Source organism: Armigeres subalbatus, chromosome 2 (genome assembly GCF_024139115.2).
Source record: "Armigeres subalbatus isolate Guangzhou_Male chromosome 2, GZ_Asu_2, whole genome shotgun sequence".
Classification (NCBI taxonomy): domain Eukaryota; kingdom Metazoa; phylum Arthropoda; class Insecta; order Diptera; family Culicidae; genus Armigeres; species Armigeres subalbatus.
In genome coordinates this window covers 221,833,727-221,850,301 of record NC_085140.1, presented here as the reverse complement: position 1 = coordinate 221,850,301, position 16,575 = coordinate 221,833,727, and the positions used below count along the sequence as shown (strand labels likewise).

General features: G+C 39.3%; 1 protein-coding gene across 8 annotated transcripts in view; it reads right to left on the bottom strand.

The window, feature by feature from the left end:
• Positions 1-16,575, bottom strand: part of LOC134211714 (protein lifeguard 1-like) — a 42,056-nt gene that overhangs the window by 13,923 nt on the left and 11,558 nt on the right. For 2 of the 8 annotated variants that reach the window (XM_062688866.1, XM_062688870.1), the window contains exons 1-2: positions 3,772-3,872; positions 3,687-3,721 (exon numbers count right to left, since the gene is read on the bottom strand). The exons of 1 other annotated variant lie outside the window; for it this stretch is intronic. The gene's annotated coding sequence lies outside the window, so the exon portion shown is untranslated. Of the gene's footprint in view, positions 1-3,686; positions 3,882-16,575 lie in introns of those variants that run through there. 5 more of the 8 variants (XM_062688867.1, XM_062688869.1, XM_062688865.1 and 2 more) reach the window with 5 other exon arrangements.

Sequence of the window (16,575 nt, the reverse complement as noted above, 5' to 3'; positions counted from 1 at the left end):
CGAAATGGACAAATTGATATGAAATTTGCGAAAAAGAATCCACGTGTCTTGGAGGGACTCGAACCCTCAACCTCCTACTCTCTAGATAGGCGTGATAACCCCTACACAACAAGACCACTTAAAGGTCACGTTTGCGGAAAAGCCATCAGAATCCGAGTACCAACCTCCACCGCGGTTAGCTCTCTTTTTTGCAAATTGAATATCTTTCGGATGCTTGATTTGTCCAATCTCCACATGTGCTTTACTATTGTATACCCCCAGCCAAGCGAGTGCACATTGTTTATTAAACGAGAGGATCGCACTCCATGCCCCCCAGGAACTGTCTGGGCGGGACGGTATAGAATGCGAATTCAATCGCACTCTGCTGTGCCAAAGGCTTGCTTGGCTAAAGCATTTGATGAGTTTGATTGCCTTAACGTAAGCGGTCGCGTGTACTCAGACGACTAATGACGGTTAAAGACCGACACTTGAGTACAATTAATTGCATATTATTCGGCAACTCGGCCGTACGAAAACTATTTTTAGTTAAATATCTTGGCTGTGCATATGCATAGCATATGTTTCGAAATGGACAAATTGATATGAAATTTGCGAAAAAGAATCCACGTGTCTTGCGGGACTCGAACCCTCAACCTCGTACTCTCTAGATAGGCGTGATAACCCCTACACAACAAGACCACTTAAAGGTCACGTTTGCGGAAAAGCCATCAGAATCCGAGTACCAACCTCCACCGCGATTAGCTCTTCTTTTTGCAAATTGAATATCTTTCGAATGCTTGATTTGTCCAATCTCCAATTAAGTGGTCTTGTTGTGTAGGGGTTATCACGCCTATCTAGAGAGTAGGAGGTTGAGGGTTCGAGTCCCTCCAAGCCGTGGATTCTTTTTCGCAAATTTCATTCAATTTGTCCATTTCGAAACATATGCTATGCATATGCACAGCCAAGATATTTAACAAAAAATAGTTTTCGTACGGCCGAGTTGCCGAATAATATGCAATTAATTGTAATCAAGTGTCGGTCTTTCACCGTCATAAGTCGTCTGAGTACACGCGACCGCTTACGTAAAGGCAATCAAACTCATCAAATGCTTTAGCCAAGCAAGCCTTTGGCACAGCAGAGTGCGATTGAATTCGCATTCTATACCGTCCCGCCCAGACAGTTCCTGGGGGCATGGAGTGCGATCCTCCTGTTTAATAAACAATGTGCACTCGCTTGGCTGTGGGTATACAATAGTAAAGCACATGTGGAGATTGGACAAATCAAGCATCCGAAAGATATTCAATTTGCAAAAAAGAGAGCTAACCGCGGTGGAGGTTGGTACTCGGATTCTGATGGCTTTTCCGCAAACGTGACCTTTAAGTGGTCTTGTTGTGTAGGGGTTATCACGCCTATCTAGAGAGTAGGAGGTTGAGGGTTCGAGTCCCTCCAAGACACGTGGATTCTTTTTCGCAAATTTCATATCAATTTGTCCATTTCGAAACATATGCTATGCATATGCACAGCCAAGATATTTAACAAAAAAATAGTTTTCGTACGGCCGAGTTGCCGAATAATATGCAATTAATTGTAATCAAGTGTCGGTCTTTCACCGTCATAAGTCGTCTGAGTACACGCGACCGCTTACGTTAAGGCAATCAAACTCATCAAATGCTTTAGCCAAGCAAGCCTTTGGCACAGCAGAGTGCGATTGAATTCGCATTCTATACCGTCCCGCCCAGACAGTTCCTGGGGGCATGGAGTGCGATCCTCCTGTTTAATAAACAATGTGCACTCGCTTGGCTGTGGGTATACAATAGTAAAGCACATGTGGAGATTGGACAAATCAAGCATCCGAAAGATATTCAATTTGCAAAAAGAGAGCTAACCGCGGTGGAGGTTGGTACTGGATTCTGATGGCTTTTCCGCAAACGTGACCTTTAAGTGGTCTTGTTGTGTAGGGGTTATCACGCCTATCTAGAGAGTAGGAGGTTGAGGGTTCGAGTCCCTCCAAGACACGTGGATTCTTTTTCGCAAATTTCATATCAATTTGTCCATTTCGAAACATATGCTATGCATATGCACAGCCAAGATATTTAACAAAAAATGGTTTTCGTACGGCCGAGTTGCCGAATAATATGCAATTAATTGTAATCAAGTGTCGGTCTTTCACCGTCATTAGTCGTCTGAGTACACGCGACCGCTTACGTTAAGGCAATCAAACTCATCAAATGCTTTAGCCAAGCAAGCCTTTGGCACAGCAGAGTGCGATTGAATTCGCATTCTATCCCGTCCCGCCCAGACAGTTACTTGGGGGCATGGAGTGCGATCCTCTCGTTTAATAAACAATGTTCACTCGCTTGTCTGTGGGTATACAATAGTAAAGCACATGCGGAGATTGGACAAATCAAGCATCCGAAAGATATTCAATTTGCAAAAAGAGAGCTACCCGCGGTGGCGGTTGGTACTCGGATTCTGATGGCTTTTCCGCAAACGTGAACTTTAAGTGGTCTTGTTGTGTAGGGGTTATCACGCCTATCTAGAGAGTAGGAGGTTGAGGGTTCGAGTCCCTCCAAGACACGTGGATTCTTTTCGCAAATTTCATATCAATTTGTCCATTTCGAAACATATGCTATGCATATGCACAGCCAAGATATTTAACAAAAAATAGTTTTCGTACGGCCGAGTTGCCGAATAATATGCAATTAATTGTAATCAAGTGTCGGTCTTTCACCGTCATAAGTCGTCTGAGTACACGCGACCGCTTGCGTTACGGCAATCAAACTCATCCAATGCTTTAGCCAAGCAAGCCTTTGGCACAGCAGAGTGCGATTGAATTCGCATTCTATACCGTCCCGCCCAGACAGTTTCCTGGGGGCATGGAGTGCGATCCTCTCGTTTAATAAACAATGTGCACTCGCTTGGCTGTGGGTATACAATAGTAAAGCACATGTGGAGATTGGACAAATCAAGCATCCGAAAGATATTCAATTTGCAAAAAGAGAGCTAACCGCGGTGGAGGTTGGTACTCGGATTCTGATGGCTTTTCCGCAAACGTGACCTCTAAGTGGTCTTGTTGTGTAGGGGTTATCACGCCTATCTAGAGAGTAGGAGGTTGACGGTTCTGAGTCCCTCCAAGACACGTGGATTCTTTTTCGCAAATTTCATATCAATTTGTCCATTTCGAAACATATGCTATGCATATGCACAGCTAAGATATTTAACAAAAATAGTTTTCGTACGGCCGAGTTGCCGAATAATATGCAATTAATTGTAATGTGAATTACATTTTTTAAACTACTTATTTGCACAACAGCTAAACCCATTTCACAAAAACATTCAGCGTATATCTCGATGTAGGTACATACATATTTGTGGTTGTTTTTGTATTTCACAATGCTTCTACAGAATTAGCATCGGTGTTCTTAATTATCGATTGCTTTGGTATTATGACTCATAGGTACTTTTAATTCAAATATACGAATGTCACTTTCTCGGAAGAAACAGAAAGTGCATGTAATTGCATTTTTCCTCTTTTTAAATCGTTCAAAAGTTCATGCTTAATGCCAACTGTCTTGAAACTTTCCAAGGAAGACACAAATCAAACAAAAAAAATATAATTTAGAAAATGCAAAATTTAGAACCTACTGGGAACTTCAACATGAAGGAGATAATAAAACATCGTACACAGGCAAATACGCGTAACATACCTGTTAAATAGTGATTGCACAGTTCCTTACAAGTTCTGAAATTGAGATATTAGTAAATTATCACAATCAAACTGTATTAAATTACTTCTGCACCAATTTGCTTCCTACAAGTTTGTCACAACTTTGTTTTTTTTTTTGATAATTTTTGTTCCGTCTGTTCCTTCAACTGCACCGACTGATGGCACGATTGTCGATTGCACCGAACAGGGCGGCCAATTTTTTTTATCGGTAGCTTGACTGTAGAAAAATCGGTAGTTAGTTATCGGTAGGCGGGAAGATTTCAGAAAGTTATGGCCCATCCACAATGGTGCGCGCAGCGGCAGGTTTTGACAAAAAATACATGGGTTATCTGTCAAAACGCGCCGCTGCGCTCATCATTGTGGGGGCCCCTTTATATGGGGCACACACTTGTGGTATTCGTACCATGGTACAAGGTGACAAGAAAATAATGTCAAGGCTATCTTTAATGAAGACAATAATTGGTATGACACTCATTTCAAGATTTTTGTACCATGGTATGAATACCACAAGTGTGTCCCCCATATTAGTGTGCCGCTGTAGGCATGCTCAAAGTAGGCGATTCATTGAATAGAGGTATTCAATAGAGGTACGTGAGTCCAAAAAGTATTCGTCTAGCTGTGTGTTCTCTAGAAAATGTCAAAGATAGAATCTAGTAAGCTCAAAAAAATAAAACTATCGATTACATTGTGTAGTAAATTAATCAATTCATCTTTATTGTTAAAAATCAAACAGAGGAATGAAACAATAACAAAAACAAAGGTAACAAAACATAACAATTCATTAAATACGGGCTCAAAAAGTATTCGTCTAGTGAGGTTTAGCGCTCTTTTGAAACGAAAACAGGAGTTATAGAATGGAATTCAATATTTCGTTGGATTCCCCTGTGTATCTATGACGGGCTGTAGTTCTTGTGGCATGGAACTGACCAAATTAGCCGTAATGGGGGACGGAATATTCTTCCATTTTTCTTTCAACACTAATTTCAATTCGTTGTTGTTGGAAATATGACTTTCACGAATTTCACGAAAAGTTTGTCGTCCAGAACCTTCCAATGGAGTTAAATTGGATTCATATCTGGGATCTGAGGAGGCGTTTTGAGTTGATTGGGGTATTATAGAGTAGCTACAGCTTAGTACTTTGGGCTGTGTGCTTGAGGTAATTATCACCATGTAAGATGTTTGTTCCCTGTAAGCCCAATTTCTCAGCACTGGCGTTCAAATTTTCTTTCAAAATGCGGATGAACATTTTGAGATACATAATTCCTTCAATAATGTGAAATTTTCCCGCACCGGTTGCGCTCAAGCACCTCAGAGACCATGACGGAGCCCCCACCATGCTTTACTGCTCAAAAGAGATTCTGCGGCTGTATCTCAATTTTCATTTTCCGCCATACCATACATCGGCCATTTGATCCAAATATGCTGTACTTGCTTTCGTCAGATAACATGACTTGATTCCGAAAGTCATCCTTCTTCTAGCGATACTTTTAGCTGAAATCGAGCTGTTTTTGATAATTTGATGGCTCACTTGAATTTTCTTCCGTGATACTCGCCCATTATACCCATACTTTTCACATGCATTTCTGTTCGTATTTGTTCATATCTGAGCACTTTTTCTCTCCAACTCACTTGCCTATATGGGTGAACTCGTTTTTAAGGATTTTTTTATTTTCCGCACAATAAATCGCTCATCGTTATCAGATTACCATAGCTGACGACCACTCTGTTATTTGTTTTGATAGATTTTTGTGGCGCTGATGCGATCAATCACCAATTAAATGGTTGAATTCTTGCTACCCTTAGTCTACCCACATTTCTTGCAAAGTCATGAGTCAACTTGCACTAATTATGCAGGCATAGAATAAGTTTTTTTTTCATTTGGACCCATCTTTTATCTTTTCCCACCCATGGTGCTTCTATTTTCCGCGCCAAGTTCAAACAAAACAAAAACATTATTTGTTCTGTCATTGAATATTGACAAAAATGTTGCTAGACATCACTAAAGTGTGGTAGTGTAACTACATGCGAATAAAACTATTATATTCGTGTTTCACTCGATTAGTTTCTGAATAGACGAATACTTTTTGAGCGAGCGGAATTGACGAAATTTAGATATTCTCTACATAAGGTACCCCGGGGCAAGTGGGACCTAAAAATGCTAGTTCAGCAAAATCGCTAAAGCATATTTAGAAAACAGGGTACTGCATTACATTAACCACGGATACATCATTATATGCTTCCGTTGTTGAAGCACCGACGAACCGACGTGTCACTGACGCTCTCTGATTGTCTCACACTTTTAAACGGTCATTCGCTTTTGCGGGCGAACACTCCTGTCAAATGAGCTAAGACACAGACACAACTCCGCTGCAATGTTAATACACGTAGGTTGGTGCCTGAGCTATGAAAACTTCGCGAGCCATTATGGAGGTGGCGGTAGTGTTCGATGATTTTTAATCATGGAGTCGTGGGCAGCAAATTTGAATTATTTTCCATTAAGTGACACGTCGGTTCGTCGGTGGTTGAAGTGTAGACGTGTTGCAAGTCATTTATTCAGTTACAAAAATATTGGTAGTGACATAAATAAATTTACCTGCGGGGCCCACTTACCCCTTCAAACAGGGCAAGTGGGACCTATTCTGCTCTATACTGTCGAACGAACCTAATTTGAAAAATGTAGATATAATGCTCATGTAATTTCTGAGTTGAAGTATTTCAGATGATGGATGGAGGTTCATTGCTGGTCAGACTTTTGTTTTTGGCAAAAGAAAGGGATTACAATGTTAGCAGATATAAAATCAAGACAACAGCCGGTTTACCGTGTAATTGTCTGTTGTCTGGCTTTACATTAGCTTACTTTTTTACCGAATGTGTTAGATGGAAGAGATAAGCAAATCTTTGTTCCCTTTTCGAATGAATGTTTCTCTGTTTAACACAAATTATTACATAACTTAGAACCTCAAAAGGAACTTTTTATTCAGGCGGTGTTGTAAATTTGTAATAGAACGAAATGGCCAATTTATGTCTTAAGCACCTAATTTATCTTAAAATCTGTTAATCTGATGCGAAGTTTAAAAATAACAAAACACAAGATATTGTAGAATAAGTAGATTGTTTGCACTGTAAACGGAAAATTTTGCATAGTTATTACCATTGCTCGTTTCCATGAGGGAGATAATTTTCAGAAAGTATAATACACATTTGGTAAATCAACTGTACACTACTTCTTAATTACTAAACCAACGATATTAACTGCATTTGATTCAGATTCATCTGATATATGAGTGTCGAAGTTATTATTCACTAGACTACAATCTAAAAACAGGTAAAATGGCTCTATCAAAAATGTTGTTCAAATACGTCCCACAAAATCAAGGGAAAGTGAAAATTGCAGATTTTGGCTTTAATCAAAACTATTAAATCGTTTTTGATGTCACACAATTATTTAATTGCTCAAAATATTCACTTTCCACATCACTAATGAATTCAGGAACGACTATTTTGTTGGAAATCCATTGAATTTAAATAAAAGTGGTGGATTTTGCCGGTAGTTTAAAGTCATGATTAAACAATAACATTAGTATGGTGCCGCAAATGGTTTTGATTCCAATTTTTTTTGTGTCAGGCGACACCGTTGATAATTCTGCTTCATCTTCCTAGAACATTGTTACCATTAAAAATGTTTACAGCCATAGTACCCACTTACCCCGTATTTTCACTTGCCCCGGGGTACCTTACCAGAAAAAATAATTGAAATTTCTATTTGTTTTTGAATAATAATCATGTGTTGATAAGTTTTCTACTAAATTTAGAAGAAAGTTTTTTTGATTTCTCTTCTATCACGCCTAAGTTTTACATTTTACTAAAGAATATGCAGCTAGACGAATACTTTTTGGACCCACTGTACAGGGGATGGACAAAATAATTGGGATAGGCAAATTTTGGGTAAAATTAGATGTGTTGCAACTACCTTAGTTATCATCCGATTTTGACAATTCAGGCATGCCTGAACTAGAAAATTAATGCAGTTTGATGTTATGTCCATGGAACCGACTATTCCGGAGATATTCTGAGTTTTTCGGAGGTAGGTTCAAAACCGTAAATTTGAGGTGGATATTAGGAGAAGTTGTGGATGAAAATTGAATAATATTAGTAACTACAAATGAAGTAGGGCTCTTGCTGATTGTAACCATAACTTGAAATTTTGAATCGGACCAGAACCAAGTGAGATATGGCCATTTCTTTGTAATCGGTTCCTATCGATACTTATCAAAGGCGTCAGGCCACAGCTCCATTTGAATCTCGCTTTATGATAGATCGTCCACTATGACTTATTCCAGAAGGCTTCTAATGTGTCAATAATGAAAAACCAATTGAATAAACGGATCCTGGAGTCGCTGGGATGTCCCCGGGAAACCTGTGAATGGGGACATTTAAATTTTAGCACCAAAACCAGTCATTCGACGGCTCTTTGTTCATGGTTTTCGATCAGGAAGCGAAGTATGAATATAAAATGATCCATTGATGGCTCTGACCGCTTCCAGGATCTACGGATTGGCCCGGGGAATCTATGGAAGGGGACATTTTAGTTTTAGCACAAAAACCAGGCATTCGACGGCTCTTTTTTCATAGTTCTCGATCGAGAAGCGAAGTATGAATATAAAATGGTTTATTGATGGTTCTGACCGCTTCCAGGACCTACGGATTGGCCCCGGGGAACCTGTGGAAGGGGACATTTTAGTTTTAGCACAAAAACAAGTCATTCGACGGCTCTTTTTTCATGGTTCTCGATCAAGAAGCGAAGTATGAATATAAAATTGTCTATTGGCGGTTCTGACCGCTTCCAGGACCCACGGATTGGCCCCGGGGAACCTGTGGAAGGGGACATTTTAGTTTTAGCACCAAAACCAGTCATTCGAAGGTTCTTTTTCATGGTTTTCGATCAGGAAGCTAAGCATGAATATAAAATAATCCATTGACAACTCTGACCGATTTCAAGACTGATGTGTATTGTAAATACATTTTCAAATAGTTTAAATTGATTGTGTCTGAAGCAAACAGCGCTGCGCGCAACACTGCTGTCAGACACAGCTCTCCGAATAAAGTGGAGCAAAGCTACTTCTTGAATCTTGATTCAACACCCAAACGATCAACATCTTTTATTTACCCGCTCCGCGAAACCCCTCTAAGTGTGCATTTTTACAGATATAATAGTGGCGACGAGGAAAATTACAACCAATTACAACGTATACGGTCGTTTAAAAAGTATCGGTCGTTAGCGTGCATACAGTTAAAAGTGAAAAAGTTAAATTAATAAGAAAATTGTGGTGCATTTGGTTTGGAGATGACAAGTGCTTTCATGCCGAAGCGCCATTTGCCTTTGTTTGACGGCAGTTTTGTTGAAAAAAAATAATAAATTTAAAAGATCATATTGCGCATAAACCCCAAAATTTTATCCCCCTTCTCAGCGCCAGACTCGGCGACAAGGAGATAGTGGTCAAGTTGGTACTTTTTTGACAACGGATCAATCAATAAGCAAACACTGTCGCTATGAAACGAACAGGTCGAGCCACCGTAGACATGTTCTGTCAAAACAACACGAATAGAAATATGCGTATACAGTGCCGCCGTTGTTTTGATGCGGTGAGTGCAAAATGAGTTACCTTGATTGATCCACTGATGTCGATTGGTCGTGTGAGTGCACCGGTGTCAAAAATAGAGCTTGTTTGAAGAAATCTCAGCGTGCAAATTTATTACAAATGTTCAGTTTTTGATTTTCAAGAATTTAATGGTAAATCGTATAACAGCAATTACATTACTCAAATGTCCAGGAAAAAAGGAACTATAATATAATAAGTAAACAATCATTTGTCATAAACTCAAGAATTTTGTAGAACAACGACTTTTGGGGGAAACAGTATTTTTATGCACTTAAAAGCTTGAAAATCACTTTAACATGGACAAAACGTGAACGGAACGAATCGCAATATTCACAAGACTTGTAGAGCACACCAAAAGCTTTCTTATAGAGGTTGTTGCGATAGTTTTCGACGTTTATATCTCTTGTTAGATTTTTTCCAAAATTGAAAATAGCCCAAAAATACTAAATCGACTTGAGCCACCTCGAAATTTTATCCGAATTAGCTGAAAATTTGACAGGAGACTTGTTTTAGCATAAGAATTGTGATGCTGGGCTGACCGTTTGAATTTTTGATAATTTTTGAAAACATGAAGAGGTCTAATGTCTACGGTGGCGCATTCTTCTCATTTCATAGCGGCAGTTTTTGCTTATTGATTGGTCCATTGTCAAATGCACATTTTGACAGTAATATAGATGTATGAGTGAATAAAATGTGCAAATGCTCTATCGCGGAAGCAATCGCTGAAGACAAGTGTCAATGATTTCAGTGACGAAACGAAAAGTTTCAATGCAAAAAGCAATATTAACTATTCTCCGTTGAACGACATATAACTTTATTTCAGCAATCAATTAAGTGTATTTTTTTCTGTTTATTTCGTGTTAGACACACTATACGAACAGTGGGAGAAATTGAATAGCAGCCGAATCATTGCTGCTGCAGCTTTTGTTTCGCCCCGCCGGGAGGTTGGTTTGATGCTTGTTCGTGGCATCAGGGAGTAGCGGATCAAAAGGGTGACTGAAAGCATTTTTTGGTTAATGCCAGGTTCATTTAAGAAATTGAAATTAATTGAGAAAAGTTATTACATGAAGTGTTTTTTTAGCCAAAGTAATTTTATTAAATGGTTGATTGGTGATTTTATTTTTAGCTATTGTTAAAAAGGCGCGTAATCAAAGCTAATTAAAAAATTAATAAATTTGCGCAAGCGAAGTGGCGTTTCAATTGATAAAATTTAATGAATTTTGCTTTAGTGATTATATCGTTTGCTTTTAAAAGAAAAGTTGAGCAATTGCATTAAAACTAAAGAAATTCATGTTCATTCATGTATAGTGCGTGAACAATACATTGCTGGCTTTATATCCTAATACCTTAAAAAAAAGAAGACTCGACAATAGAACAATTATCCACATTTTAGTATTTAATTTGCAACATCAATTGTGTTGTGTGTGTGTTTGTTCCTATTGCAAGCGCAATTGTGTGTATTATTTTTTGCTTCAACGATTTGGCAAATATGTCTTACATGATAACTCCCAATATTGAACCCTACCGTAAGAGTCAACCATTTGCTTCTTGGATTAAACGTTTATCGTGCAATTTCCGAGTAAACAAAATCCAGCATAATGAAAGAAAATACCAGATGTTTGTTTTGGGAGGTGACTTTTTTCAATATTGCAAATGAACTTTTCCCTACAAATAAATTGTTGGATGACATTTCTTATGAAACATTAGTTCAAAAACTCAAGGAAAGACTTGACAAAAATAATGTTGACTTTGTGGCTTCAATAGAAACCAAATATTTATTTTTTGATTCGGCAAATAATGACTATCTGGATTATCCACATAATACGCAAAGTTGTTTTCTTTCTCAACAATTTAGGTACCAAGACGCATCTGCTTGTTCATCGCATCGACAATTGGATACGGATAGCAACCAATGGACGGTGGACCAGTGTATCTGTGATTATTGCGGACAACAAGGACACGTGCAAAAAAGATGCCGTGAACTCAAACCTAAAAGGAACGACGAAGTTAAACATGTCGACACGCAAAAATCTTGTTTGCCTACGGATAACTGTTCCGAGCATATGGATTGTTTACTGGAAATGAGTTGTGAATTGGATAACAGTGAGCCAAGTGATTCCGTGTTGGACTGTATGGATATTTTTTCCAACGATAATTTTATTAGTTCTTGTTTGTTGTCTGGTAAAGATGAGGTTACAGTTGAATTTAATAAGAGAAAAGCAATATTGAGTCAGCTAGAGCTTGATGGCGATTATCAGTTTATTCCAATACTAGGAAGAATGTGGTTGGATGAAATCTTTCCCAACTGTAGAAATTTTTTTGGTGTTCCGTTACCAGTAAACAATATTTTTTAAAAACTAGACAAAGCCATATGTGCAGATATTATGATGAAGTATGCTGATGTATTTGTCACAAATTTATGTAAATCTAATGATGATTGTGAAACTGTTTTGGTTTCAAATGATAATTTACCAATTCCTATACAGGAGAATGACTTTCCCTATGATACAAGGGAGAATATTTCGCAGTTGGTTTTGAATGTGTCAGTTCCAATACAATGTGATAAATTTATGAAAAGTAATATTATAACTGATGATTCTTTGGTAATTTCCATAGAGACTATGAATGATATACTTCAGAAAAACCGAATTTATTATACAAGCTGTTTTTGCCCTAAGAAAACTGACAAACATGGTTTTAAAATGCTTAAAACTAAACCAGATTTCTATGATCTTGACGTGTGTTTATTATTCCAAGACAAAGTGAACTTTTCGCAGACAATTCAAAGAGTAATGATCATACTTGAACGTGTCATTCATGATGACATCATTGATACGATAAAAGCGGTTGAATACGTGATTTACTTGTTTGGTTTTGACACAAATTTTGTTGCTGTTTGTGGCGCCTGTTCCAATGAATTATTGGCAGTGGCTGATTTTCTACCCGCCGCTTTCACATCCAGGCGCTATAGTATATGCGCCAAATAGCCAGCAAGAGTTAACCGCCAGAAATTTGTATGGCGAAAGTCATCTAACGCGGGATTTCTCAAAATAAGAAACTTTTCATGAAAAACTATTTGGTACCGATTATGTAGGAAGGTGTCCGCTACCATGCCTACCAAATATTTTTTTGATGAAAGTGCTTAATTTTAAGAAATCGAACCTTAGATGCCTTTCGCCATACTGATTTCAGAAAGTTAACTCCTAGTGTGCCGCTGTAAGCACGCTCAAAGCAGGCGATTCATTTGGCAATCATTCCAAAACATAATATAAGTTCAAAATTTTCAAACAGTGTACCTACTAAGAAACCATCGGTAGGAAATGATTTCTCTAAAAAGGTGGAGGTAAAGCGAATGATTAAAATTGACAACTATTTGGTAGTTATAGCTAAATTGGTAATGCATTTTGCGAGTTTTTTATTGGACAACGTCACAATGTATGACAATGGTTTCTTACATAAAATTTGTAAGTTGTGCTTAGAAAACCAGAATAATTTATGCATACGCTTTCATGATATGACGATGGTTGGAAAATTTCCTTCTAAAAAAGACTATACCCATACATCTAAGATGTTAATCTATTTTACTAAAACGAAAAAGCATAACAAACCAAATATATGTGGAAAATGGATCAAAGCATCTTTTCTGAAACGTTTTTCTCAAAATGTATTACAGATCATGGTTGGAAACGAGGCGACAACTACGGCCCATCCCAATCAGATCAGAATCCTTGAGGATGGACATGGAACATCGGATCTGTCGAAGCAGGTAATGCGAGTGGTCGAGACTGGTCGTCCGCTATCGACTGTCAAGATTCCCGAGAATGGTCGACCGTTGCGGACTGCAGCTGAACGCATGATGGAACCCGAACTAAACGAGAGCGGTATCTGGCAATTACCGGATCATACCAATAGTAGCGCCTCGAATCAACGCAAGTTAACACTAGGATTCATTCGTTCAGAAAATCGTTGTAACTAAATTTTCAAATGGCTATATCTCAGTGGTTTTTCAACCGATTTTCTCAGTTTTTTCACCAACCTCTTAGCCATCTCTTCTAGTTTCTGGATATTGTATCTAGGGGTGTTCAATTTTTCACTAGAGTTGTGGGAGTAAAGCAACGGATTTAGAAAAATGCGATTTATTACCAACAATGATATCTATTCATATAGTGATGATGGAAATGATAAAATAACACATAAAAGACGTCACCTGGAACATAAGAACACATTTTGAGCATCCCTACTACGCATACGATGGTACAATCAGGTCCTAGTAATGGTGTCCTCGAGGTAAACGGAAGAAGACACTGGAATGGAACGTATAGGCAAGCACATTGATGTCCATTATCGCCAGAAAATAGGGGGAGAGAGGTGGTTACCCGATGCACCAACAAGAACATTGGTAAGTCTGCAAGTTTTACTCCCGGAATTCATCAATGATCATCCGCAGGCTAAAAATCTGATCCGTCGTTGATCGACCCTCACGAAAAACTACCTGGTATTTGCTGACGAAGGATTCTTCTAGCGGTCTCAGTCTGTTAAACAGAATACGCGACAGAATTGTGTACGCCGATTTCAGAAGGGTGATCCCTCTGGTTTGGCACACTCTAGTCGACGGTCATTGCTTTCAAAAATTATGAAGAGAATGGTGAAACAATCTAAAAAGGTTGGTGTCTTGGTTAAACGCAAGAAAGGAAAGATCACTTACTACCTGGTTTATTTCGGTTTTTTCTCTTTGAATCGAGAAAATGAGGGCATCGAAAACATTTCAGAGAGGCATCGTAAAGCATGTTGTTTTGGGATAGTTCCAGGCGAGGTTGATATGTTCCAAACATGTGCATGGGCTCGGAGAATTGGATAAAAACATCTGCTGGAGAATTAATTCAAGGCAGCGTTGATTTGCAAGTCATGATTCATTTAGTAAGTAATTTAAAAACATTTATGTCCACTAAATTGCATTGATATCGTGGCTGAAGACATCTTGAAGCAGCCTTGATTGATTCGGTAGGACATTTGATTCAAACTTCAGGACAATTTGGAGATTTTACAACATCTCATATGCATGGATTTGTGACGCACGAGAAAGACAAATACTCGGGGACGCAATTGAGTTGATACCGTGGCTAGAAACTTCATGGAAGCCTTGGTTGATTCGGTAGACTATTTGATTTAAACTCCAGAATAATTTGGAGATCTTCCAACATCTGATATGTCTGGATTTGTGACGCAAGCGAAAAACAAATACTCGGAGGAAATAATTGGGTTATAATTGCGGCGGTGGACATTATGGAAGCATTCGTTGATTCGGTACGCCATTTGTTTCAAACTCCAGGACAATTTGGATATCTTTCAACATCTCATATGCCTGGATTTGTGACGTAAGTGGACTTGAAGACTCGGAGAACATTATTGGGTTGATACCGCTGCAGGAAACAGCATGGAAGCCTTGGTTGATTCGATAGACCATTTTACTCAAAATCCAGGACAATTTGCAGATCTTTATTTCATTTATTCAGACTAAGGCCGAAGTGACCTGTGCGGTTTATAAGAGTCTTCTCCATTCAGCTCGGTCCATGGCTACACGTCGCCAACAACACAGTCTACGGAGGGTCGGCAAGTCATCTTCCACCTGATCGATCCACCTTGCCCACTGCGCACCTCGCCTTCTTGTGCCCGTCGGATCGTTGTCGAGAACCATTTTCACCAGATTACTGTTCGACATTCTGGCTACTTGCCCGGCCCACTGCAGTCTTTCGATTTTCGCGGTGTAAACGATGGATGGTTCTCCCAACAGCTGATGCAACTCGTGGTTCATTCGCCTCCTCCACGTACTGTCCGCCATCTGCACCCTACCATAGATGGTACGCAGCACTTTCCTTTCGAAAACACCAAGAACGCGTTGGCCTCCACGAGCATCGTCCAGGTCTCGAGTCCGTAGATGACTACCGGTCTAATGAGCGTTTTGTAGATTGTAGTAGTTTGGTACGGCGGCAGACTCTATTCGATCGGAGCGTCTTGCGGAGTCCAAAGTATGTACGATTTCCATTTGGAGAACTTACAACATCTCAAATGCCTGGATTTGAGGCGCAAGTGAAATGCAAATACTCGGAGGACATAAAAGAGTTGATACTGGAGACATCATGGGAGCCTTGGTTGATCCGGTAGATCATTTTACTCAAACTCCAGGATAATTCGGAGATCTTAAAACATCTCAATGGCCTGGATTTGAGTCGCAAGTAAAATATGAATACTCGGAGAACGTAACTGGGTTGAAACCGCGTCTGGGGACATCATGAAAGCCTTGATTGATTCGGTAGACCATTTTACTCATACCGGGGACAATTTGGAGATCTCTACAACATCATAATTGCCTGAAACTGCGACGCAAGTGAAAGACAAATATTCAGAGGACATAATTTGGTTGATACCGCGGCTGGGGACTTCATTAAGGCCTTGGTTGATTCGTTAGACCATTTGATTCAAACTTCAAGAAAATTTGGAGATCTTACAATACCTCATATGCCTAGATTTGAGACGCAAGTAAAAGACAAATACTCGGAGGACATAATTGGAGTGATACCTCGGCAGAGGACATCATGGAAGCCTTGGTTGATTCGATAGACCATATTACTCAAACTTCAGGACAATTTGGAGATCTTACAACAACTCAAATGCCCGGATTTGAGACGCAAGTGAAAGATGAATACTTGGAGGACATAATTGGGTTGATACCGCGGCTGGGGGCATCATGAAGGCCTTGGTAGATTCAATAGACAATTCTACTCATACTCCAGGACCATTGGAAGATCTTACAACATCTCCTATGCCTGGATTTGAGAGGCAGTTGGAAGACAATTATTCGGAGGACATGATAGGGTTTATACTGCGACTGTGGACATCATGAAAGCCTTGGTTGATTCGATAGACCGATTTGCTCAAACTCCAGGTCAATTTAGAGATCTTACAACATTTCAAATGCCTGGATTTGAGACGAAGGTGACAAATAAATAAGGAAGGGACATAATTGTGGTGATACCACGGCAGGGGACATCATGGAAGCCTTGGTTGATTCGAAAAAACATTTTACTCAAACTCCAGGTCAATTTCGGGATCTTACAACATTTCAATTGCCTGGATTTGAGACGCAAGTGAAAGATAAATACTCGGAGGACATAATGGGGTTGTTACCGCGGTATGGGACATCGTGGAAGC